Source organism: Chiloscyllium plagiosum, unplaced genomic scaffold (genome assembly GCF_037043375.1).
Source record: "Chiloscyllium plagiosum isolate Xiang-an unplaced genomic scaffold, Cpla_swu_hap1 HiC_scaffold_36, whole genome shotgun sequence".
NCBI classification, from domain to species: Eukaryota; Metazoa; Chordata; class Chondrichthyes; order Orectolobiformes; family Hemiscylliidae; genus Chiloscyllium; species Chiloscyllium plagiosum.
The window spans coordinates 25,864,299-25,889,877 of NW_028270174.1; positions in this window are offsets into that span (position 1 = coordinate 25,864,299).

The window sequence follows — 25,579 nt, forward strand, 5'->3', positions numbered from 1 at the left end:
TTTGTTGTGGTGTGTGCTAGTGCAGGACACAGTGAATGAATAATGAGTGCATAGAACTTTATTCATGTTCCACAACCAGGAAGAAAGGAAACATCTGAGTGGCCAGTGACAAGCAGTGCCCTTCACATCAAAGGGCAATGCTGTGTGATCAAAAAGTGAAAGAGGAGGGCAGGGACAAAATCAAAATAGAGTTGGAGAGGGAAATAAAACACTCCACACCCCGCAGTGCCCACCTCTCCCTGAAAATCTCAAGGATGTTGGTAGACACTATGTTCTCCTTCTCCAGGGACGCCTAAGCTTGAGCGGAAGAGGGGCAGGCAATCGGCCATAATGACCCCCTCCATGGCCCGTTGCCTGGACCTGCCAGGCTCAGGGGCAGACCCATGCAGAGGTCCTCTGACCTACCCTCCCCCCTCCAAACTGGGTGCTCAAAGATCAGGAGCATCGGGCTCAAGTGCATGTAAATCCTATCTTTCAGAATTATCTCCAACTCCTACCCGCCATTAATGCTCGAGTGACAGGTCTAAAGTTCCAAGACTTCTCCTTAAGTAAAGGCACAACATTAGCCACCCTCTAGTCCTCCAGTACCTCACCCGTAATTATCGATGATAATAACTCTGTTGGGGCCCCACAATTTCTTTTCTAACTTGCCACAAAGTCCTGGAATAAACTTGATTAGGTCCAGGAAATTTATTCACCTTTATGTTTTCTAAGACCTCCAGCACCTCTTCTGTTTTCAAAACATCAATATTTATTTCCCCGACTTTTCCAGCCTCCACTTCTTTCTCCACAGTAAAAACTGATGCAAAATATTCATTTGGGCGTCTCTCCCATCTCCTGAGGTTTAACAACATAGACAACCTTGTTGAGCTTTAAGGGGGCCTATTCCCTCCCTAGTTACTGCTTTGCTTTTAATGTACTTGTAGCATTTCTTTGGATTATCCTCAGGCTCCCCTTTTTGCCCTCCTAGTTTCTGTCTTAAGAATGCCTCTACACACTTTATACTCTTCAAGAGATTCATTTGATCCCAGTTGTCTATATCTAACTGATGACTCCTTATTATTTTTGACCGGAACCTCAAACTCTTTATTCATCCATTGTTCCCTAATCTTGCCAACCTTACCTTTTAGTCTAACAGGAACATAATGCTTCCAAATTCTCATTATCACACTTCTGAAAGCCTCCTACTTGTCAGTCAGTCTTTTACCTCTGAACAATCTACTCTGATCAACTTTTTAAAATTTGCCTTTCTCCAATTAAAAACATTAACTTTTATGGAAGACCTATCCTTTTTCTGTTTTAAAACTAACAGAATTACAATCACTGGTCCCAAAGTGTTCCCCAACTAACATTTCATTCATCTGCCCTGTCTTATTTCCCAAGAGAAGGTTATTGTTTTGCTCCTTCTCTCATTTGTAAAATTACATATTGATGAAGAAAATTATCTTGAACACCTCTAACAAATTCTTCACCATCCAAGCCATTAACACAGTGGTGGTCCCAGTCAATGTATGGAAAATGGCAATCCCTTTTATAAAAACTCTATTATTCTTACGAAGGTCTGAGATCTCTCTTGATATTTACTCTTCAATTTCCCTCTGACTGTTGGGGATCCAATCGTACAATCCAATCAAGATGATACTCTTTTCTTATTTCAAAATTCTACCCATATAGCTTCACTGGAAATTCCTTCAGAAATGTCCTCTCTAAGTACAGTAGTAATGTTTTCCTGAATCAACAACAGAATTCCCCCTCTTCTCTTGCCTTCCTTTCTATGCTGGCTATGGCATCTAAAACCTAGAATATTGAGCTGCCAGTTTTATCCCTCCCTCAGCCAAGTTTATGCAATAGCTATGAGGTCACAGTCCCATGTTCCTATACATGCCCTGAGTTCATCAACTTTACCTGTAAAACTCCTTGCATTAAAATAATTGCAGTTTAATTCTTCAGTTACTTCACTCTCTGACTTGCTCTAGTCCATCCTTTAGAATGATCTTGCTCTTTTTGTATTCAGAACCATCCTCATCTGCATTTCTATTTTTACTGCTACTTGGGAACAACCACACTCCACCACCCCAATTAATTCAAAGGTTCCCAAAATAAAGTAGAAAATCTCCCCGCCAGGCTATTGGTCCCTTTCCATTTCCGGTGAAACTCATCCCTTTTGAACAGGTCTTTTCTGCCCCAAAAGAGATCCGAACGATCCAAAAATCTGAATCATTGCACATTGCAGTGTTTCTTCAGCCATTGATTTATTTATCCTGTCTTTTTATTCCCACTGACATGAGAACGTGGCAACGGAATTAAACTGGAGATTACTACCTTTTGAAGTTTGCTTTTTAACCTCCTACCTAACCTCTTCTATTCACTGAGCAAATCTTTAAACCTTTTCCTAACAATATTGTTCTTACCAATGTGCACAACAACTTCTGACTTCTTACTCTCCCCTTTGACAATATACTTTGATCATTTTGAGACGTCCTTGACCCTGGCACCAGGAAGGCAACATAGTATCCTGAATTCATGGTCACAGCCGCGGGATCTCCTGTCTGTGCTCCTGACAGGAGAATCCCCATAACAATTATTCTTTTAAATCTTGATAAACCCCACTTAACGCTCCGAAAGCTAGTGTGCTTCCAATTAAACCTGCTGGACTATAACCTGGTGTTGTGTGACTTTTAACACTTAACATAGGATTTGTTCTTAGTCCCCAATATCTGACTGCCATTTCTATTTTCCTCTGAGGGTCTATTCCTTCAGTAGTACCCAAAACAGAATATCAATTTGAGAAAGAAATAGCCACATGAGACTTCTGAAAAATCTTCTAATAGTTCCTGACAGTAACCTCTCTACCTGACTGATACTGCTTTGTAACCACCTCTCTCAACCTACTAACCATCACACTCCAAACTCCTCAGTGGGATTAAACTTAAAAAGAAGTTCATAAAAGAATATATATTTAAAAGATACCCTTTCTTACCCAAAAATTTTAATTTTAAGCATGCAAAACATAAAAGAAGCATACTTAAACATTTGAAATGTTAGAAGAAAAATCCAGCATTTAGTTAAAGCTCCATCAACTGAGAAAAGCCTCATCTTCAAATCAGTCAGCTTTCAAATCTCCGGGTCTCAGAAAAGAAATACTGATCCCTGATCTGTATCATTAGACAGGCATGGGAACAGGCAGATTGATCAAATGCCATCAATGTCCCACTGAAATCATAGGATCCCAATTTCCATTCATTAATCACACCTATGTTGCTGAAGAACAGGGACCAGTTAGGATGCTGGTAGAGAACAGGATGCAATTTTTGTGTAACTATTTCATCCATACCCCTATCCCATTCTCACAGGCAGGATAAATTATGATTCCTCCTTGAGAGTATAGGCCATGTGTGTATTTTTTAATTGTGTTGTTTTTGCTCAACTATAAATACAGTTGAGAGGTTCTCACAGTGTGTTGTAATTCCTAAAGATTTAAACATGCTCATTAGACAGCAGGCATTACTGGAAATGTTGTGGAGATGTGGTCATTTAATTAATCAGAGAATTTATTATTTAAATCAATTTGTTACTGCGCTTGTTTTCTCTTCTCTTTTCTCCTTTTTCACTTTTAAGTTACGTACCTCTTGTCGAAGAGCTCAGTCGTGGTGATGATATCAGGGGCAGCAAGTGGGAACAGCGCGGACCCATGGCGATCAGTGAGAGGGCTCAGCGCAGGATCAGGATGGTCAGTGAGAGGGCTCAGCGCAGACTCATGGCGGTCAGTGAGAGGGCCCAGCGCAGGATCATGATGGTCAGTGAGAGGGCCCAGCGCAGGCTCATGATGGTCAGTGAAAGGGCCCAGCGCAGGATCATGGCGATCAGTGAGAGGGCCCAGCGGAGGCTCATGATGGTCAGTGAGAGGGCCCAGCGCAGACTCATGGTGATCAGTGAGAGGGCCCAGCGCAGGCTCATGGCGGTCAGTGAGAGGGCCCAGCGCAGGCTCATGATGGTCAGTGAGAGGGCCCAGCGCAGGCTCATGGCGATCAGTGAGAGGGCCCAGCGCAGGCTCATAATGGTCAGTGAGAGGGCCCAGTGCAGGCTCATGATGGTCAGTGAGAGGGCCCAGTGCAGGCTCATGATGGTCAGTGAGAGGACCCAGCGCAGGATCATGATGGTCAGTGAGAGGGCCCAGCGCAGGCTCATGGTGGTCAGTGAGAGGACCCAGCGCAGGATCATGATGGTCAGTGAGAGGGCCCAGCGCAGGCTCATGATGGTCAGTGAGAGGACCCAGCGCAGGATCATGATGGTCAGTGAGAGGGCCAAGCGCAGGCTTATGATGGTCAGTGAGAGGACCCTTACAGACTCATGATGGTCAGTGAGAGGACCCTTACAGACTCATGGTGGTCAGTGAGAGGGCACTTACAGACTCACGGCGGTCAGTGAGAGGACCCTTACAGACTCATGGCGGTCAGTGAGAGGGCCCAGCACAGACTCATGGCGGGCAGTGAGAGGGCACTTACAGACTCATGGCAGTCAGTGAGAGGGCTCAGCACAGACTCATGGCGGTCAGTGAGAGGGCCCAGTGTAGGCTCATGGCAGTCAGTGAGAGGGCTCAGCGCAGACTCATGGCGGTCAGTGAGAAGGCCCTTACAGACTCATGGCGGTCAATGAGAGGGCCCTTACAGACTCATGGCAGTCAGTGAGAGGGCTTAGTGCAGACCCATGGCGGTCAGTGAGAGGGCCCAGCACAGGCTCATGGTGGTCAGTGAGAGGGCTCAGCGCAGACTCATGATGGTCAGCAAGACGGCTCAGTGCACGCTCATGGTGGTTAGTGAGAGGGCCCTTACAGATTCATGGCAGTCAGTGAGAGGGCTCAGTGCAGGCTCATGGCGGTCAGTGAGAGGGCCCAGCGCAGGCTCATGGCGGTAAGTGGGAGGGCACAGTGCAGGCTCATGATGGTCAGTGAGAGGGCCCAGTGCAGGCTCATGGCGGTCAGTGGGAGGGCCGAGCGCAGGCTCATGGTGGTCAGTGAGAGGACCGAGCACAGGCTCATGGCGGTCAGTGAGAGGGCTCAGTGAAGTCTCATGATGGTCAGTGAGAGGGCCCAGTGCAGACTCATGGCAGTCAGTGAGAGGGCCCTTACAGACTTATGACGGTCAGTGAGAGGGCCCAGCGCAGGCTCATGGCGGGCAGTGAGAGGGCCCAGTGCAGACCCGTGGCGGTCAGGGAGAGGGCCTTTATAGACTCATGGCAGTCAGTGAGAGGGCTTAGTGCAGACCCATGGCGGTCAGTGAGATGGCCCAGCACAGACTCATAGTGGTCAGTGAGAGGGCTCAGCGCAGACTCATGATGGTCAGTGAGAGGGCTCAGTGCAGGCTCATGGTGGTCAGTGAGAGGGCCCTTACAGATTCATGGCAGTCAGTGAGAGGGCTCAGTGCAGGCTCATGGCGGTCAGTGGGAGGGCGCAGCGCAGGCTCATGGTGGTCAGTGAGAGGGCCCAGCGCAGGCTCATGGCGGTCAGTGGGAGGGCACAGCGCAGGCTCATGATGGTCAGTGAGAGGGCCCAGCGCAGGCTCATGGCGGTCAGTGGGAGGGCACAGCGCAGGCTCATGGTGGTCAGTGAGAGGGCCGAGCACAGGCTCATGGCGGTCAGTGAGAGGGCTCATTGAAGTTTCATGATGGTCAGTGAGAGGGCCCAGTGCAGACTCATGGCAGTCAGTGACAGGGCCCTTACAGACTTATGACGGTCAGTGAGAGGGCCCAGCGCAAGCTCATGGCGGGCAGTGAGAGGGCCCAGTGCAGACCCGTGGCGGTCAGTGAGAGGGCCCTTACAGAATCATGACGGTCAGTGAGAGGGCCCTTACAGATTCATGGCGGTCAGTGAAAGGGCCCAGTGCAGGCTCATGGTAGTCAGTGAAAAGGCCCCGCGCAGACTCATGGCGATCAGTGAGAGGGCTCAGTGCAGACTCATGGCGGTCAGTGAGGGGCCCCTTACAGATACATGGCAGCCAGTGAGAGAGCCCTTACAAATTCATGGTGGTCAGTGAGAGGGCCCAGCGCAGGCTCATGGCGGTCAGTGAGAGGGCTCAGTGCAGACTCATGGCGGTCAGTGAGAAGGTACTTACAGACTCATGGCGGTCAGTGAGAGGGCCCAGTGCAGGCTCATGGCGGTCAGTGAGAGGGTTCTTACAATTTCATGGCAGTCAGTGAGAGGGCATTTACAGACTCATGACGGTCAGTGAAAGGGCCCTTACAGATTCATTGCAGTCAGTGAGAGGGCTTAGTGCAGACTCGTGGCGGTCAGTGAGAGGGCCCAGCACACGCTCATGGCGGTCAGTGAGAGGGCTCAGCGCAGACTCATGGCAGTCAGTGAGAGGGCCTGGTGCAGACTCATGGCGGTCAGTGAGAGGGCCCAGCGCAGACTCATAGCAGTCAGTGAGAGGGCTCAGCACAGGCTCATGATGGTCAGTGAGAGGGCTCAGTGCAGGCTCATGGTGGTCATTGAGAGGGCCCAGTGCAGGCTCATGGCGGTCTGTAGTGGGCCCTTACAGACTCACGGCGGTCAGTGACAGGGCCCACTACAGACCCGTGGTGGTCAGTGAAAGGGCCCTTACAGACTCATGACGGTCAGTGAGAAGGCCCTTACAGACTCATGGCGGTCAGTGAGAGGGTCCTTACAGATTCATGGCAGTCAGTGAGAGGGCTTTGTGCAGGCTCACGGTGGTCAGTGAGAGGGCCCAGTGCAGACTCATGGCGGTCAGTGAGAGGGCCATTACAGATTCATGGTGGTCAGTGAGAGGGCTTAGTGCAGACTCATGGCGGTCAGTGAGAGGGCCCAGCACACGCTCATAGCGGTCAGTGAGAGGGCTCAGCGCAGACTCATGGCGGTCAGTGAGAGGGCCCTTACAGATTCATGGCGGTCAGTGAGAGGGCTTAGTGCAGACTCATGGCGGTCAGTGAGAGGGCCCAGCACACGCTCATGGCGGTCAGTGAGAGGGCTCAGCGCAGACTCATGGCGGTCAGTGAGAGGGCACTTACAGATTCATGGTGGTCAGTGAGAGGGCTTAGTGCAGACTCATGGCGGTCAGTGAGAGGGCCCAGCACACGCTCATGGCGGTCAGTGAGAGGGCTCAGCGCAGACTCATGGCGGTCAGTGAGAGAGCCCTTACAGATTCATGGTGGTCAGTGAGAGGGCCCTTACAGACTCATGGCAGTCAGTGAGAGGGTTTAGTGCAGACTCATGGCGGTCAGTGAGAGGGCCCAGCATGTGCTCATGGCTGTCAGTGAGAGGGCTCAGCGCAGACTCATGGCGGTCAGCGAGAGGGTCTCTACAGATTCATGACAGTCAGTGAGAAGGCCCTTACAAACTCATGGCAGTCAGTGAGAAGGCTTAGTGCAGACCCATGGCAGTCAGTGAGAGGGCCCAGCACACGCTCATGGCGGACAGTGAGATGTCCCAGCACAGACTCAGCGCAGACTCATGGCGGTCAGTGAGAGGTCCCAGTGCAGGCTCATGGTTGTCAGTGAGAGGGCCCAGCGCAGGCTCATGACGGTCAGTGAGAGGTACCTTACAGACTCATGGCAGTCTGTAAGAAGGCCCAGCACAGACTCATGGTGGTCAGTGAGAGGGCCCTTACAGACTCATGGTGGTCAGTGAGAGGGTCCAGCACAGATCAATGGTGATAAGTGTGAGTGCCCAGCACAGACTCATGGCAGCGGTGTTAGAGAGAGTTTGGGTTCCCGGCAACCTTTGCATTGACGAAGTGATCCTCGTGACAACACCTGGCTGCTGTGGTAGAGGTGAGTTTGGTTTCCTGGCAGCGTCTATGAACATCACAGAATGGTGAAGGCAGCAGCGGAAGTAAGTTCAGGCCCAGTATGAGACCCTGCTGCATCAGCAGTCCAGGCCCAAAGCTGACTAATGGTAATGGCTGAGTCATGTTTAAGCCGGTGCAGTACTCAGTGGAATCGGTAGTGTGGACTTAGAGTGGTGAGACTGTCAGTGGAGGTGAGAGTGACCACTTCCATTCCAGTAGCAGTGGCAAAGGGGCCTCATGTCTGGCCACGAGGCCAGTGGCACATGGCAGAGCACTTAACAGGAAGGACATAAAGTTGAACAGTTTTTCTTATCTCTTTATTCTTCTGCCTTTATAATCTATATCTTGGTTTATTTTTCCATGTTTTAGGAAGGCACCAGAAAGTGGCAACATTTTTCACTGTTGCTTGTAAAACGATGTGAGACAATAAACAAAATCAAATAAATTAAATATAAATTCCACCTTCTTTTATTTTCCCTCTGCTTTCTGAATGAATTTTCCTTATTATGTTGCAGCTTCTGGTTTGACACTCACAATTTGCTTAAAAGGGAATGAGTCAAACTGCTTGGATCATACAGATGGTGATGATTTGCCAACAATGCAAAACGTTTCCCTCCCTGATGGAGGTGAATTGTGGCTTTTGGCCAAATGAAACAGAGATAGATGATCAAACAGGTGACCATTCTTATCTTTATAACTCAGATCTAAACCATATTCATAAAACTGAGCTGTCGAGGTAGCAGATAGATTGCAGTTTACTTTAGTCTGTGAAGAATAGCTTTTAGTTGATGGTTGCTATTCAGCCATCAGTAGTGCATCATTTCATGAAAATGGATTGAATGGTTAAGTTAATGTCATTTACAAGCATTGTCAGTGAGCATATCAGTCAGAGTGAATGATGATCGCAAATTTTGTTCTAAAGTGCTAATTCAGAATGCAATTTATGTCCTAAACCAGTGCGAGTCAAGTTTTTTTTTTAATTACCATTCTCCCCACATAGATTGTTTCACAGAATGACCTGTGGAGACATTTATATAAAGGAAATACTTGCATTTATATAACATCTTTTATGACACAAGACATGCAATACAACCTACACCCAATGATGTTTCAGATAGCGAAGTCACGTTTGTAATTTAGGGAGCCATAGCAGACAATATTTACAAAGCAAGCAGAAGGACAAGTTACCAGGGTCTTCCCAGACCATAGGATTGCTGTCTCATTAGAGAGAGACGACCAGCAGTGATTTAGCCTGAATGTTACTACACCTCACATGAGGAGGGAGATGGAGAAGCAAAGGACTTAATGACAACCTCAGATGGTGCGCATGATTTAGAGATGCCAGTGTTGGACTGGGGTGTACAAAGTTAAAAATCACACAACACCAGGTTATAGTCCAACAGGTTTATTTGGAAGCACTAGCTTTTGGAGCGCAGCTCCTTCATTAGGTGGTTGTGCAGGAAAAGATCACAGGACACAGAATTTATAGCAACGGTTTACAATGTGACGCAACTGAAATTATATATTGAAAGCGGACATGGATTTTTTTGTTAAGTATCTAATCTTTTAGAATAACCACATTAGTTTCAGTTCTCTCATTTGTAAATCCCGGAACTTTTTTTTTAAAAGTTACATTCTCAAGTGAACTTTAACAATAGGTACCATGTCAGCTCAAATAATGTGAGGTGTCCTGTGTGAGGCTGTCTGTGTCCCAATGTTCAGACTGATTCTAATTCTAAAAAGGGATTTACAGAACCTTACATGGATTCATGCAGTTTTGAGCAAAATAAAATGTAATTCTGCAAATACAAATTCACCCCACAATCTTATGTGTGTGTGTGTGTCTGTATTTCAGCACTCTACACCAGCATCCCCCACAATGATGTCTTCGGAGCAACAGCCTCAGTACTCAACACCAACAAATACCAATCTTCGAGCACCATCCGATAACTCATCCACTTTATCCTCGACCACAACATTTTCACCTTTGACAACCAGTTCTTCATTCAGATACACGGAATAGTCATGGGGACCAAATTTGCACCCCAATATGGCAACATTTTCATGTACAGGTTCGAACAAGACGTCTTCTCTATGCAGGACCTCCGACCAACACTATATACCAGGGATATTGATGACATTTTCTTCCTCTGGACCTATGTCGAGGCATCACTGATAAAACTACACAGTGACATCAACAAGTTTCATCCCACCATCAAACTCACCATGGACTATTCTTTATGGTGTAGGTTTGCTCGCTGAGCTGTAGGTTTGATATCCAGACGTTTCATTACCTGACTAGGTAACATCATCAGTGGTGACTTCCAAGTGAAGCGAAGCTGTTGTCTCCTGCTTTCTATTTATATGTTTGTCATGGATGGGGTTTGTGGTGATGTCATTTCCTGTTTGTTTTCTTTGGGGTTGATAGATGGTATCTAGATCTATGTGTTTGTTTATGGCGTTGTGGTTGGAGTGCCAGGCCTCTAGGAATTCTCTGGCATGTCTTTCCTTAGCCTGTCCCAGGATAGATGTGTTGTCCCAGTCAAAATGGTGGTGTTTTTCATCCGTGTGTAGGGCTACGAGGGAGAGAGGGTCGTGTCTTTTTGTGGCTAGCTGGTGCTCATGTATCCTGGTGGCTAACTTTCTTCCTGTTTGCCCTATGTAGTCCTTGCATGGAATTTTGTAGACGATGTTGGTTTTGTCCATGGGTTGTACTGGGTCTTTTAAGTTTCTTATTTTTTGTTTGAGAGTGTTGGTGGGTTTGTGTGCTACTAGGATTCCGAAGGGTCTTCGTAGTCTGGCTGTCATTTCTGAGACTTCTTTGATGTATGGTAAGGTGGTTAGGGTTTCTGGCTGTGTTTGGTCTGTTTGTCGTGGTTTATTCTTGAGGAATCTGCGGACTGTATTTTTTGAGTAGCCGTTCTTCTTGAATACGTTGTATAGGTGGTTCTCCTCTGTTTTCTGAAGTTCGTCTGTGCTGTAGTGTGTGGTGGCTCGTTGGAATAGTGTTCTGATACAGCTTTATTTGTGTGTGTGGGGGATGGTTGCTGGTGTAGTTAAGTATTTGGTCAGTGTTTGTCGGTTTTCTGTATACGCAGGTTTGTAGTTCTCCGTTGTCCTTTTGATTGTGACGTCCAGGAATGCGAGTTTGTTGTCGGTTTCTTCCTCCTTGGTGAATTTTATGCCTGTGAGGGTGTTCTTGATGATGTTAAATGTCTCTTCTTTCTTGTTTCGTTTTGTGATGACAAAGGTGTCATCTATGTAGTGGACCCACTACTCTTTATAATGCCTTTTTCTTGGGCACATGCATCTCCATCAAGGATGGGCACCTCAGCACCTCACTCTACTGCAAATCCATGGATGACCCTCACAATACTACACTTCTCCAGCTTCCACCCAAAACATATTAAAACAACCATCCCCTATGTGCAAGCCTTACGCATACACAGGATCTGTTCAGATGAGGAGGAATATGACAGGCACTTGGAAGTACTCAATTACCCTCATAAGAACAGGGTATGATACTCAACTCATCGACTACCAGTTCTAATAGGCCACAGCGAGAAACTGTAGTGACCTCCTCAGGAGATAGACATGATCTACAACCGACAGGGTACCCTTCGTTGTCCCATACTTCCCAGGCGCCAAAAAACTGTGCCATGCTCTTCACAGCCTGCAACACATAATCAATGAGGATGAGCACCTCACCAAGTCCATCTCTACACCTCCACTTCTCACCATTAAACAACTGCCAAACTTCAAACAGATCATTGTTCACAACAAGCTGCACAGTTTTCATGACAAAACCGTGCAACCCTGTCATGGCAGACACTGCAAGACGCGTCAGTGTTGACATGGATACCACCATTACACGTGGGGACACCACCCACCATGTACACGGCAGGTACTCATGTAACTCATCCAACATTGTTAATCTTATATGCTGCAGACAAGGATGCCACTTTAGTGAGACCAAGCAGAAGCTACGGCAATGGATGAATGGACTCCCCATAACAATCACCAGCCAGGAGTGTTCCCTTCCAGTCGGAGAACATTTCAGCAGTCCGGGACAGTCAACCTCGGACCTTCAGGTGACCATCCTCCAAGGGAAGGTAAAAAAAAAGGTTAGAGAAAGAAATTGTAAATAGTCGGTAGTTAATTAATCTCTGTTATACTTTAAGAAATAAAGTTGTTAATTTTTACTTTATTTAGGACAAGCAACAATACAAAGTTGCCAAGCAGAGACTGATAACCAAGATTGGTATCCATGGGGATGGCCTCAACTGGGATTTTCGATTCATGTTAAACTACAGGTGACCCCACTGCACCACACACACACACAAATAAGTTTGTGGGTGAATTTGTACTTGCAGAATTGAATTTTATTTTGCTCAAAAATTGCATGAATCCATGTTAGATCCTGTAAATCCTGTTTTTAGCAATAGAATCAGTCTGAACATTGGGGCACAGACAGCCTTACACAGGGCACCTAACATCTTCAATGCATTATCTGAGCTGACATTGCACCTATTGTTAAAGTTCACTTGAGAATGTAACTTTAAACAAAATGTTCTGGGATTTACATCTGTGTTATGAAGATGTGGGTGTACTTTAAGAGAGTTCAAAGCAGCAGAACTACCAGACACAGCACCAAGTATACTCAAAAAGGTTACAGTGCAACACTGGCTTGAACAACTTGATTAGTTCGTTGCTTGGAGACAAAAAAATATATTTGAATTCAGCCAATCAAATAAATTATACCCGAAACATGTCAAACTCCAATCAAGTTTGAATTTGTGTATATTGACAATATTCAGGGCCAATGACAAAATCCGATGCTCTGGAGTATAGAACCGGGGAAAATTGAACATTAAGAGGAGAACTGCCACGATCCAGCATGTAAACAGACTGCCTGAAAAATAGCTCCCTTAAAAAGGCACCTTTTCGATCAGTAACCTGTAAAGCAGAAATTCCTAACCAGAAGAAAAGAGACACAGGAAGGTCTGAAGACAAGAACCAAAAGCTGTCTGGTTTTGAGATAAGAAGTGTTGTGTTGTAAATCTTAATTGGGAATTTTATCAGACTAGTAATTTAGAAGGGAAGGTAAAAAAAAGGTTAGAGAAAGAAATTGCAAATAGTCGGTAGTTAAGTAATCTCTGTTATACTTTAAGAAATAAAGTTGTTAATTTTTACTTTAAATATTTCTTGTCCACTCAATTTTTACAGGTTACTGCACTGATAAATCTTTTCTGGGTTGCTGGTTTTAAATTAAACAGGTGAATTTACCCCATGTTGCAACAGTTTGGGGGGCTCAGGTCTGTGATTTGAACTGGTTGAAACAGATTTGAATAGATTTGGGGGGTACAAAAAATCCCAGCAGATTTAAACACTTGCAGGTTAGTGTCCTAGATCTTTAAATAAAATGCAGGTGAGACAAATTGTTTAATTTTGGTGACTTGTGGCTGATTAAACTAAAAGTGAGAGAAATGGCTCTTAAAATTGTAAAAGAAGTTCTGGGATTGGAAGATGATTCTTAAATTTGCCAAAAAAGTTTGAAAGGAAAGAAAAAGGCCATACTTTTAGAATTAGCAAATAAGTTAGATTTGCGTATAAGCAAGGACAAAAGTAAAGCTGAAACTGTAAAGGGGTTACTCCAACACTTAGGTATGTCAGCGAAACAGACAAGTGCAATAGAGGTAGAAAAGCTTCAATTACAATTGAGGAAAATTGAGTTAGAAGGCAAACAAAGGGAGAGAGAAAGGGAAAGGGAGAGAAGAGAGGAGAGAGAGAAAGAGAAAGAGAAAGAGAAAGAGAGAGGAGAAAGACAGAGAGAAGAAAAAGAGAGAGAAGGTTCTTAGCTGAGCAAAGAGAGAGAAGAAAGGGAGAGAGAAAGAGAGAGAGAATTTGAACTTGATAAGTCGTGTCTTAGTCAGCAAAGTCAAGTTAACAGGATGGAGATTAAAAGAGAAGATAGTGATATATATATATAAATATGTCAATCCTCTGCCACATTTTGATGAGAAAGATGTTGAAGCTTTCCTTATTACATTCGAATAATTAGCTAGGTAGATGGAGTGGTCCGAGGAATAATGGGTAATGCTAGTTCAGACAAAATTGGTAGGCAGAGTTAGTGAGGTATTTGCCACACTGTCAGATGAGGTATCAAGAGATTATGAGGAGGTTAAACAGGCTATTTTAAGTGATTATGAATTGGTATCAGAGGCATATAGGCAGTGGTTCAGAAGCACAAAGAAGGAACCAGGTCAGACTGGTATTGACTTTGAAAGAAGTAAAAATAGTCATTTTGATTGATGGGTGCATGCTTTGAAAATAGGCAGGACATTTGAGGCTCTAAGAGAGAATATTCTGCTGGACGAGTTTAAAAAATCACTTTCAGAGATGTTAAGAATTTACATGGAGGAACAGAAAGTTCAGGAAGTGAGGAGGGCAGCAGAATTAGCAGGTGAGTACATGTTGGTGCATAAGACAAGCTTCTGGCCAGAACTTCATCCTGTGAGGGATAAAAGTTGGAAGAAGGGGAGATCCCTTCTACTACTAAACCAAGAGTAGAGAGCACTGGTAAGATTTTACCACAGGAATAAAAAAGAAGCCCAAGATGGTGGAAAGGAGATGAAAAGTCTCAGGTGTTTCCACTGTAATAAAGTGAGACACAAAAAGACACACAGTGCTGGTCATTAAAGAAAGGCACTGTGGGAAAAGATGTGGCAAAAAAGGCTAAGCCAGTAACATTAGTGAAGGTAATAAAGGAGATGATTTGATGGAAATGATTTGGCAGGATCCAAGGTGGGAGAGACTCACCTTGTTGTGGAGAAGCCCAAAGAAGACCAAGAAACTGAAGAGTTAAAACAGAAATATCCTGGTATTTTCCCAGATTGTATGGTAACCAGACACTGCTATCATCATTCACAGCACGGAGTGAAAAGTAAAGACAAAGATGAAGGGGTTGAGGTTCAGTTAGCAGATATCCTGTTTGATGTAATGGTGCAGGAAAAACCTGATCAGGCAGAGGGTCAGACAGAAGTGTTTAGTCCTGAAAGACTAAGAGACTTGCAACAGCAAGACAAGACGATAAAATACGTATATGTGGATGCGTACTCCGAAAAGGAGGCAGAGAACACTCCGGAGGGTTATTATCTGAAAGATAGAATCCTCAGATAGAAATGGAGACCACGGCAGGTTAGTGCAGAGGAGAAATGGGTGAAAGTGCACCAGATTGTGTTGCCGGTAGCACACAGACAGGAGATATTACAGTTAACACATGAACTACCTGTAGGAGGTCACCTAGAGGTACGAAAGACTCAGGTGAAGGCACAAAACATTTTTATTTGCCTGGAATGCACAAGGAGATGGCTACCTTTTGCTGTACGTGTTGTACATCCAAATGGTAGGTAAGCCACGGGCGGAAATAAAACCAGCCCCTTTGTTGCCAATTCCCACAGTTGCAGAACCTTTCACGCGGGTTATAATTGATTGTGTAGGTCCCCTCCTGAGAAATAAAAATTGGAACCGGTACTTGTTAACCATAAGGGATGTGTCTCCCAGATTTCCGGAGGCAATTCCATTACAGAGTATCAAGGCAAAAAGGGTGGGAGAGGGGTTAGTAGCTATCTTCACACAGTATGGGCTACCCAGAGAGATTCAGTCAGACCAAGGGTCAAATGTAACTGCTAGGCTGTTTAAGGAAGTTATGGATAGCTTAGGTATACAGCACTTTAAATCCAGTGCATAGCATTCTGAATCCCAGGAGCTTTAGAAAGGTGGCATCAGACCTTGAAGACCATGTTGAGAGAATACTATCAGGATTACCCGAATGATAAGGATAAAGGTATCCTATTCATATTATTTTCCATTAGAGATGGCCCAAATGAATCTATTCAGTTTACTCCCTTTAAGTTAATATTCAGGCATGAAGTGAGAGGCCCTTTGAAATTAGTTAAAGAAACATTGACAGGACCAAAGTCGGAGATCTCACACTTAGGTTATGTATCGGAAGTGAGGGAGAGACTATATCGTGTAGGTGAGTTAGCTAAACAGCACCTAAAAAGGGCACAGTGTAGAATGAAGCAGTGGTAGATAAAAACTCTGAGACTCGGACGTTTTCCCGAGGGGATAATGTGAAGTCCTGTTACCAGTGATAGGAGATCACTTCAAAGCCAGGTTTAGTGCTCTCTATCAAATTGAGAAAAAGTTGAGTCAGGAAATGATTTAGTAAAGATGCCAGATAGAAAAAAAGGTATTGAGTATGTAATTGAACATGTTTAAACTGTATTACACTGGAGAGAAAGAACTAGAGAAGCAGGTATTATTTGCTGTCCCGCAGAGTGAGGAATCAAATCCAGACAATATGAATTTTGAGCAGCCTCAAATAGATCAAAAAATGAAGAAGTCCTTGAGGAGTGGGATCTGCAAGCAATCCAGCAGATCACGTAGTTAAATATCAAAGATAAGCAGGGTAGAAATTGTTTAGAAACCAGCTGGTCTGTGTGTTCAGGCTTCTGTACCTTCTCCCCGATGGTAGAGGCTGTAGAAAAACATTGCCAGGGTAGGATGGATCTTTGAGAATGCTGGCGGTCTTTCCTTGACAGCCTGTCTGGTAGATGGATTCTGTAGATGGGACGTTGGCCTTTGCGATTGTCCAGCCAAGTTCACCACTTTCTGTGACCATCTCCGATCTTGAATGGTACAATTGCCATACCAGGTAGTGATACATCCAGACAGAATGCTCTGAATGGCACACCTATAAAAGTTTTCAAGGGTATTCACTGTCATGCCAAATTTTCACAGCTGCTTGAGGAAGAGGAGATATTGTTGGGCTTTTCCCAGTTTACCTGATTTTTAGACCTAAGTTTATAGAAGGCATGGACCAAGTTTTAGTACTTAATATTAATTATTGTTTATTACAAGTAAATCGGTTATACTTACAGGTAAACAACAGTGAACTGTCAGCATATAACTCAACTAGTTACAATGCCAATCCCCTTCTAAACTCCCTCTCTATACACATTGATAGACATAAACACATCAAACAGGAATAAAATGAAAAACAACATAGGTGTTATGGGAACTGGGAAAGCAGTTCTGTGGTTCTTAGAGTCAGTGAAATCTGCAGATGCTGGAGATCAGAATTGAGAGTGTGGTGCTGGAAAAGCACAGCAGGTCAGGCAGCATCCGAGGAGCAGGAGAATCGATGTTTCGGGCCAGAGCCCTTCATCAGGAATGTTCTGTGGTTCTTGTCCACAGGGACATCTGAGATAATTCCTTTACTAAACCAACTGCAGCTCCTTAATCTTCTATCTCCAGATACTTTCACTTGTTTTCAGGAGGTATAAGGGCCTAGTTCACAGTTATGGAAAAGTCTCTGACTTATTAATTAAGTCACAGTTACCAAAACTGCTGGAGGAAAATTGAGTTGGTTTTCTTCAGGCTTAAGGTGAGTTTTGCTGCAGAAAACCAACACTGTTCCTAAGTTGGGGGAGAATAGATGACATCTTAATATTTGCCCACAGACTCAAGTTGTTTAGCACCCTGACAACCAATAACTGGTCACTAGATCACAGATCAATCAGCTACTTGTTGCTAGCTGAATCTCTATTTGTACATATCTGTGGCTCCAGCTTGACTGCAAATCACATTTCCATAACTGCTTGAAAAAATAGTTGTGTAAACAATACTTACAATGAGTGTTAGTGTTATGCAACAGGTCATACCACTTTAAACTATATTAAGATAGCTTACACCCCAATGTTTTCTTATTTTTTAAAGGTAAGTGTATGTCATTGTGTTCCAGATGCAATTTGTTTTGTCATACTACCAGGCTTGAAGCAAAGTATATTTTGTTTTTACACTATAGTCACAACACAAAAAAAACATTGGAATAACTTAACTCTATTAAGTTATTAACTTAAACCTAACAGAATAATAGATTACTTAACAACTAAACAGCAACTGTTCCAATATAGTAACATCCTCCAAGAGCATTGCTTATCACTGACCATTCGGGTATTTTATCTTCCTGGTGGTGGAATATGAATAACGTTTCTTGCACTCAATGTTTCTTCACTGTGTCCTACATCTGCATGCACACAACATGGGTGCTGGGGAGAAATAAACACTACTGTTGTTTGGCAGTAGTGTAGGGCTGGGATTTAAAAAAAAATGAAAATAAAACAGAAAAAAAAGTAACATTCCACAAGCACACCCTTGGCAAAGGCAAATTCAGTAAAATAGATTGTCTCACATGAAATTCTAGTGGCAGAGAAAGAGCCCCAGTGTTTAGCTGTACCAGAGAGAGGAATAAGAGCTTCCACATCCAGCTTCAAGACCCCAGCAACTACTATAGGCAAAAACTAAAATCCTGGTCTGTGGGAGCTTGACCCCCACTCCTTTCATTTTGCTTCTATTGTTCCAACTTTAAATAAAAACATGAGCTTACTGGGCTCAGAGCAGACATCTTGGCTCCAAGTTTACAAAACTTACTTTCAAAACAAACATGACAGAACAAATCCTTTTGGAAGGCACATGTTGTAACAGTTTAGTTACTTGCTTTAAAAGTAACAACAGCAATACTTGTTTTTTTTAAGCAGTTCTTTTCCCACTTCAGTCCACAGTCCACATAAAAGTAAATGACACAGTCTTTACAATATTTGTGTCAACAATATATCTAGAATTTAGGAGTATATACAAATACAGAGGTACATTGATATACCATTAAAGTGATTTGTAAAGTTCAGGCAGTCCAATGCTTATCTGAACCAGGTCAGAAATAATCCTCTGAAAAGTAAAGAAAACTGCAGCTTTAACTGTGAACAACTTAGCCCATGCATTAATGGAGCCATGGTTATGATCAGTGTCTCTATCATCTCAGTCTGATTACATCAGCTGGCCTCAGTCTAAGTGATGATAGAGTGCTCCAATTGCAGTAGTATTGCTAATATTTGTGCATTTGATAATGAATTATTGATATTGTATGACAAACCAAAAAAAAGATGCTGAGAAATCAGAAATAAAAACAAAATGAGTCTCAGCATGTCTGGCAGCGTCTGTGGAAGATAAACACACATTTCAGATCTGTGACAGATTATCAGTTAGTGCTGTTGTTCTTTGTTGTGTCATTCATGGGGATAAATGGAAGAGGATAGAAAAAAGTAATCATGAGTGTTGATAATGAAGTAATTGGCATAAATGGTGTGGCACAAAGCAGCATATGAGAGATTGTGATGTGCATTGTATTTCTTGCAAAACTCATCTGCAGTAGGTACCTATATCTCAAAACTTCCAGCTCAAAGTTATTGAGATATAGTCCAATATAAAACATTGAGGGACAGGTGATTGAGGCTATTTCGATCCAGGAAGTGAAGGAGTCACACCTCTTAGTTTAGGAATTGGTAAGATTTAACTCATAGTCAAGGGCTGGAGTGTGTGACTCTGTGTCAGGTAAGCAAGTGAAACCCAGATACAATGCTCCTCAAACAATAAAAAACAGTAAACCTTGTGACCAGGTCTGACCAGTAAACTTTGTGAACAGGTCTAACCAGTAAGCTTTGTGACTAGGTCTGACCAGTAAACCTTGTGAATAGGTCTGACCAGTATGAATATACAAAATGGAGGTTCACACGTGATTCAGTATTGGTGAAGAAAAGAACTATATTGTTCTCATTCAGGTTGTGCTTTGTTGGAACCTTGCAGCAGGCCCAAGACAGAACAGTCAGCATGATATCAAGGTGACTTATTGAAATGGTAAGCAGCTGGAAGGTTGGAGTCAGCTCTATGGACAGAGTGGAGGTGTTCCACAAAGCAGCCACTACTTTACATTTAATTTTGTAAATCTAAAGGAGACTGCAGTGTGACCAGCAGGTACAGTGGACTAGGTTGAACAAAGTAAAATACTGCTTCACCTGGAAGGTACATTTGGGCCTTGGACAGTGAAGACGAAAGAGATGAATGGGAAAGTGTTACACCTTCTGTGATTATGTGTGCAGGTACTGATGGTGGAGTGAGGAAGTATTAAGGATGATGGAGGAGTGGACCAGGGTGTCATGAAGGACATAGAGATGACAGAATGCTGACAGTGGAGAGAATGGGAAGATGTGTTTAGTGGTGGCATCCTGCCAAAAGTGATGGAAATAGCAGAAGATGATCCTTTGAGTTCAAAGACTAGCAAGTGGATAGTGAGGCCAAGGGGAATTTTAATGTTGTTCTGAGAAGGAAGGAAAGGGGCAAGGGTAAATGTGCATTAGATGGGTCAAACATGACTGGGAGTCCTGTCAATCACATTGGGGTAGAATCTTTAGTTGAGGAAAAAGGAGGTGATAGGCACTCCAGTGGAAGCTGACATCATCAATGTGTGAGAGAAAGTATTGTGGCTGTGCACCCAAGTAGGACCGGAACAATAGATATCCTCAGATGAACTCATGGTATGTCTCTACGCCATCTGTTTCACCTCACTCCTGTTCCACTTTTGTCAATGTATTAAAAAAAAGAATTCTAACCTCTTTCAGTTTCAAAAGTCACACTAGACTCAAAATGTTAACTCTGTTTCTCTTTTCACAGATACTACCCAACCTGCTGAGTTTCTCCAGCTCTCTGAGTTTGTTCCTCGGCTCAAGTGGGAAAATTAATATTCTAAATGTTCAAAACACAATAAAAAAAACAGTGTGAGAGACATTGTGTTTCAGATGCCACAGCTAAAGGGAAAACTAAAATCCGTAACAAAATTAAACCAGGATGGGTGAATGAGAAATGAAAAATAAGCAACTCATTTGAACAGAATGATACCATAGGATGCATAGCCTAAATATATTTTTTAAAATCAATACATGAAGTAAAATTTTAAAAATTAAATAAATTGCAAGTACGGTTTGGAGGATATGATTCAGTAGCAATTTCTGAAACATGCCTGCAAGAAGATCAGCACTGGGAGGCAGGAACCAACAATGTATACCAGGTTTTAAGACAGGTCAAGACATTTAAAAGAAAAAATGGGAGAAGAAAGGGCTACCTTATTGATAAAGGTTCATGTGCATGTTTCCTCTAGCATGGTATTTTAACTGCTGTGACATTGCTGATGTTATCTCTCATAACATAAGAAAATGTATATGGAAATTATAGAATTGAAGCATCCACCTGATATTTATTGCAACTGACTATTATATATAAGAATTACAATTCTCAGACACCAGAAAGCTTAACTAACATCAAGTCCATCCTATTTCAAGTAATCCGATGGAAAGACGCAGTATGAGGCTTTTATAATTTTATGTCATTTGCTATGAAACAGAGGTAAGATCATGAGCATGTTTCTTAAATGTACACTGACACACTGGTCATAAGATATATCACAACATTCCGCCTTTTCCAATGAGAAAACCATACTCTAAACACGTATTTGTATTGTATGTAAAGCACATGTCAACTTGATAAAAAATATGAACAGTTAATATTTCATATTTAAAGTGTTGCCTTGGGAGGATTGAAGACTTGTCCTATTTTGGTGGTTGCATGTTGTTGTGGAGAAATACGTATTTCTCTCTATTGCACTTGTTTAACCACTTGGTTGTGTTGCTGCAGTTTCTATAACTTAATACCATATTCTCCAAACTGTATTTGCATTTTACTTAATTTGTTAATTTTACTTCAAGCATTGATATTACTTTGTCTATGCACTCTGCGTTGTCGTTCTACTCAAAAGGTTTGCTTACACATTTTTGATTCGCACATCTTGGTTTAATTTTGTTATGGTTTTTATTTTTCTCTTTACCTGTGATATCCGAAACAAATGTCTCACATTGATTGTGCTTTGAACTATTACAATATTAATTTTCCCACTGGAGCCTTTCCCTTGCTCTCGAAACCCACCTCACTCATTTTAAGACCTCGTACATGCAAAATCTTCATCATCAGATTTTCTTCCTCACTCTTTATGCATCATTGGTATGTCATATATTGGTCTGAACTGGCTTCTGTTTCTTTATAGTGTAGCACCAGGATTAGGAACGACTGCATGATCTGGGCTGCTGGTGTGCTGTAGAAACCTTCACTTGTCTCCAAGCATTTGTATTTGTATTTCTAACTTGCATTCTCTGTCCAGTGAACAACTTTTGTACCAAGGCATCACAAGATATGATACAGTGATGATATTTTCAGCTTGTCTTTTAAAGCCACACTGCCACATTGATTGTGACAATAATACTACAATCGAGGGCGAGGGGTTAATTTAGTGATTAAGATTGGCATTTGATTCAGAGATCATAGAAGAAGAGGCAGTAGAAAGTTTATAGTGTATGGTTAGAATTAAGAAATAGAAAAGGATTCAAGCGTGTGCTGGAAGTTATGTACAAGCCCCCAGTATCAGATGTAAAATAATACATTTAATAAATGCAGACACTAGACTAGAAAACAACATAAATGAAGTGGTTTTAATGGGGGATTTTAACTTTTTCATAGCATCCCAGACTTGACTCACCATTCCTTTTGACAATGATCCACCTGCCTCCCTATAGGCCTCCCACTTACATCCCAGGATTGTATTGAGCCCACACCCAGGGTGATGCCAAAGTTGGATGATTTGAGCAATAGGGAGAGGCTGAATAGACTGGGGCTGTTTCCCTCAAGTGTCAGAGGCTGACGGGTGACCTTATTGAAGTTTATAAAGCCATGAGGGGCATGGATAGGATAAATAGAAAAGGTATTTTCCCCAGGGTAAGGGGAGTCCAAAACTAGGGGGCATAAGTTTAAGGTGAGAGGGGAAAGATTCAAAGGGACTTAAGGGGTAAGTTTATCACATAGAGGGTGGTTGGTGCATGAAATGAATTGCCAGAGAGTGTGCTGGAGACTGGTACAATTACAACATTTAAAAGGCATCTGGATGGGTACCTGAATGGGAAGGGTTTAGGAGGATGTAGGCCAAATGCTGGCAAATGGGATGAGATTCATTTTGGATATTTGATCGGTATGATCGAGTTGGTCTGAAGGATTTGCCTCCATGCTGTACAACTCTATGACTCTATGATTTTATGACTCCACAACTCTGAGCAAGTTTAACAAGCAGCTCCTAAACTGAACAGGGTCTCACATTAACGTTTTCCAGTCCACTACTACCTTCCCAGAATCCAAAGAAATTTGGAAAATTATAACCAATATATCCACCATCTCTGCTGGTGTGTTTCCGGTGTATTTCAGCTCTGTAATTGACAAGACATTGTTCCCCTGAATGCTGGTCCTGGATCTGCAGTTCTAAATATTGCCCACGTACTGGAACATGGTCATTTGGTTGAATGGACTTGCAGCTTGTTTACCGTGCAGGTCACTGACACATCCTGTACTTGTTAAATTGCTGACCTGGTGTGCTGCTTCCAACGGCTATTTATCCCCCACCCCCACACACCAAACTGAATCCCACTGACAACCATGAGAAGGAGTCTGTCTCTGTGTCTGTTATGAATAACATGTCAATATAATATTACTGAAAAGCTCATGGACCATAACCAATATTTTGTCTCTGTTTTCACAGTGGAAGACAACAATTGTTTTGCAAAAACTGCAGTTACTACAGAGGAATTTGGCAAAATTATTGTAACTAGGGAGATGGGATTGAACACAGATACATTCCCATGTTCTAATAGCCTGAACACTAGGGTATTAATGGAGGTGACAGCAGAGATTAATTATGACATTCCAAACTTCCCTGGACACTGGAAAAAATACAAGTGGATTGCAAACATGCTCAAAAAAAGAGATAGGCAAAAAGTGGGAAATTCTCGACCAGTTAGTTTAACCTCTGTAGATGGAAAGTTCTTGGAGTCAATTATAAAGGAGGAGATAACTGAACATTTAGAAAACCAAAGCTTAGTGCAACAATGTCAGCATGGTTTCATGAAGGGCAAAGTTAGATCCCAGAGGTTAAGTGCAGAGATAAAGGCTTGAATAAAGGACTGACAGTAAACAGAGATCCCAAAAAAATGGGTCCTGCTCAGGATGGCGAGCTATTGGGTTCAGTTCTCGGACCACATACTATTTACAATCTATGTAAATTATCTGCAAGCAGGCACAGAGTATAACATTGCCAAAATGTGCGGATGATACTAAAATAGTCAGGAAAGTAAGCAGTGATGAGGACATAAAGAGTTTGCAGGTGGATATTGATAGGGTAGGAGAATAGACCAGAATCTGGCAGATGGGGTTTAATGTGGATAAATTGCAATATTATCTATTTTGGCCAGAAAAAAATAAAGGGCAAAATTATGGGAAACAGATTCAAAGTGCATCAGCGCAGAGGAATCTGGATGTCCTTATGCATGCATTACAGAAAGTGGATATGCAGGTCCAGCATATAATAAGAAAGGCAACTGGAATCTTGACATTTATTGCAAAAGGAATTGATTATAAAAGTAAAAAAAGTGTTGTTACAATTGTATCAGGTGTTGGTGAGACCACACATGGAATATTATATCCAATTCTAGTCACCTAGGAAGGATGTGGTGGCACAGGAGGCAGTTCAGAGAAGGTTCACCAGGTTGAGTTCAGGGATGAAAAGGCAATCGTATGAGGAGTGACTGAATAGCTAAGGTGTGTACTCACCGAAGTTCAGAAGAATGAGGGGGTGGAAGGGGGAGCTGATTGAAGTATATAAAATGCTAAGGGAGATTGATAAGGTTGATATTGAGCAGATGTTCCCATTTATGGGACAGTCTTGAACAATGCGTCCTCAGTATAGTGTGAGAGGAGGTTGGTTCAAAATTGAAATGGGGAGAAAACTACTTCTCCCAGAGGAGTGTGAATCTGTGGAACTCACTGCCCCAGGATGCTGCGGAGGCAGAATCAATCAACAGATTCAAGAAAGAATTGGATACATTTCCAATGAAAAGCAAGATAAAAGGACAAGGGAAGGAAGCAGGAAGGTAGAGTTCAGACTAAGATAAGTTCAGTCATGATCATGTTAAATGGTGAAACATGCTCGAAGGGCTGAACTCCCATTCTTAATTCCAATGCCCTGAGGTGTTGCTTGGTGCTGAGCAACATGGAGGGTCAATCACAATCAGAGCTGAGCTCACATCACCATTTATCGGTTCTGACTTCCTTGTCAAGACTTCACAACATCTAGATTAAGCAGCACATTGGTAAGATATGAATTTGTATATTAGTGTGGCAATAAAGAGTGTTTATAATCCTCCTACATTAGTGACTCGCTGCTGCCTAGTGAGAAGCCCACTTCACAACAGGGCAGAAGTACAAAAGGTGCAGCACGATGCTGTTGACATTAAGCTTGGCCTTGCCAGCCTTCCCATCTGACTCTGCAAACAAATCTTGGTATGGTCCATGTCACTCAGCCCTCATTAAAATTCTTCCCAATGTACCTGTTATCACAAATGGAAACACAAAAAAGTCTCCCTGAAATAATTAAGGGACAATTATAATTAGTGAGAATGTGGGACTGAAAGAAAACAGCATTTCTAAAAAAAAAGTAGTACTGGAGAAATTAATGAGACTGCAAATTCATTAACCTCCACAATCCAGAGACCTTCGCTGTAGAATGTTGAAAGAGGTGATCACAAACAAAGAGAATACATTGGTGCTTGTCTTTCAAAATAAATGTATAATCGTACTGCTGATTGAAAGGTAGCAAATGTAACTCCAGTGTTTAAAATATGAAACAAAGAGAGAATGCAAAGGTCTACAAATCTGTTATCATGACATCTGAGTTGAGAAGTGTCAACAGCTCACCGATATGCCCACAGCTAAATGGGAAAATTGAGTAGCAG